This window comes from Notolepis coatsorum, assembly GCF_963971535.1.
Source record: "Notolepis coatsorum genome assembly, chromosome: 4".
NCBI classification, from domain to species: domain Eukaryota; kingdom Metazoa; phylum Chordata; class Actinopteri; order Aulopiformes; family Paralepididae; genus Notolepis; species Notolepis coatsorum.
In genome coordinates this window covers 79,541,090-79,543,309 of record NC_140168.1, presented here as the reverse complement: position 1 = coordinate 79,543,309, position 2,220 = coordinate 79,541,090, and the positions used below count along the sequence as shown (strand labels likewise).

General features: G+C 41.9%; 1 protein-coding gene across 2 annotated transcripts in view; it reads left to right on the top strand.

Moving 5' to 3' along the window:
* The first annotated feature begins 757 nt into the window (after positions 1–757).
* The window catches only part of cdc42se1 (CDC42 small effector 1), a 121,958-nt gene continuing 120,495 nt past the window's right edge, over positions 758–2,220 (top strand). For both annotated transcript variants that reach the window (XM_084313270.1, XM_084313269.1), the window contains exon 1: positions 758–920. The gene's annotated coding sequence lies outside the window, so the exon portion shown is untranslated. The remainder of the gene's footprint in view (positions 921–2,220) is intronic.

Genomic DNA, 2,220 nt, shown 5'->3' with positions numbered 1-2,220 from the left:
TGGGGCATATTTCAGTTAGTCACAGTAAAAGTCACCTAGTAAAAGTGAGACAATTGACAATATCAAAACATGGCTGTACCGAATAGTTCGAAGCTTCGTTCATAATGTTGACATTCGAATTCTAAATCAACATAAAAAAATTGTAATTATATAAAAAATTTAATAAAAAAATAAGTCATTTTTTATTTTACCATTTTAATTTGCCAAGGTATGGCGAGTGCCATACCTTGCCATACCAAAACGACGCCCCTGAGTCCACCTCCATCACAGCTCTCTTACATGTTTGTATTCACAGAGTGACTCCAGGCAGAAGAGAAGAGTGATGTACAAGTTGCATGCATTCTGAAATGACTGTTCAGACTGAGGTTGCATTGCAAAAAAAACAGACCTATATCTGATTTAGGACCACATTATCAAAGTGGTCCAGATCAGAATTGAAACGTGCTGATATGTGCTGCAGTGTGAATGTAGCCATAGAGGCAGTCAGACACAGATATATCTATGGTCAGACACACTCCTACGCAGAGCCGCCTCTACCACGTGACGTCACCGCCCGCAAAACATGTTTGACAGTCAGTGGAACTTTCTGCGTAGGAGTGTGATGGTGGCCGGGCTATGTGTGTCTCCGCCAATGGGATGGCGCTGTTTGACAGAAGAACTTGATCGGCTCGAGTAAGAGAGAGAGGGTTAGAAAAAAGAAAAACAAATTTTCAAAAAGCTAAGAATTTCCTGATTGTGTGTTTGGTTGCCTGCTGACTAGGAGGGAGGACCACACCTCGGAACAAGAGACAGACACGGCGGACAGGAGGACTTTGTGGTGATTCAAAAGGTGTTTCAAACCCTGAAACGGATAGTCTACTATTTTTGGGGATAGGCCCCAAAAGAAAGAAAAATACACTCTATATACAGTCACGGAGGAGGTAAGTTCTGCGCGCCGGTTCCTCTCTTAAATTGTAGCCTACTGTACTTTACAGTGAGATTATTATTACGATGTGTTTCAAGTCGCTGTGGACACTTCAAAGAAAAGGACAGGAGCGCCGTAAGATGTCAGGGTCTGTTTTCTCAAGTTCACTTTTTTTTTTACTAATTTTTTTTTATATTTTTTTCATAATAGTCTACTGTAATGGAATGGGGTAACGAAGCCCTGGCGCTTTGCACTTTGGTATGACATTTTGAACATTTACTTAAAATTGATTTCATGGGTCAGTCAGTGGTTTACACACACACATACACTTCGAAACAGGTCACAGGAAACGAGAGAGATTGTGAATGTCGTTTTCTATATTTAAACGAAACAAAATGTCACATAAGAACGGATAACTTCGCCCTTCTGTAACCTGTCTCGTCTTTTTAAAGGCAGATTTCCAATAGACACTTGGGACTATTCTATTACTACTAGTTAGTTACACTGCTGGCCAGTATGACTTACTACAAAGTGTCTTTATACCTTTATCACTGTACATAATAACAATACAACTCTGTCTGTACATACACCTGATTAGCACTATTACTCATTTATATATTTGATATCCAGTTGAATCACCTGTACGTTGTATATTTCCATTGCACTTCCATTTGCACTCTTGTTGGATGCCACTCGTTGTACCTGTGCTGTATAATAACAATAAATTGGATTGAATCTAATTCCACTCATATCCCATGAAGCTGTAACCGCCAACAGTGACATGTCTGAGGAAACAGGCCTATTCTAAAAGCTCTGCGGGAACAATGTGAGCTAAATATAGTTTCTTCTCTCACAAGTTAAATCCTTCCCAGTTTTGCCCCCAAACCGAATCACTGTACCCACAAGCTTTGTCTGCCATCGCCAAGGGAATCACATAGGACATGCAATGTGTACACCATGAGTAGACACACAACTCATCCTCTCTGGGCCAAATTAGAGGTCTGACCCCTTTTTTTTGGGTGGAAGTGGCTACTAGCTATAGCTGGAGACAGCGGTTCAGAAGGCGGTGGCGTGGAGTCTTCATCGGGACGGGTTGGGGAATGCCTCATCTAGTCCGTTTTAATTCAATCTGCCTGCTGTGGTGGGTGTTCTGTGGTTGTGTGTTACGTATTATATACCCTATATGGTTCCACAGAGCCTGTTTTAGGAGTGAGAATGGAAATGTGTGTGTGCGTGCGCGCGCGTGTGTGTGTGTGTGTGTGTGCACGTGTGTGCAATTGTGCATGCAACCATGTGCTGTGCCTGTTACCAGGAGT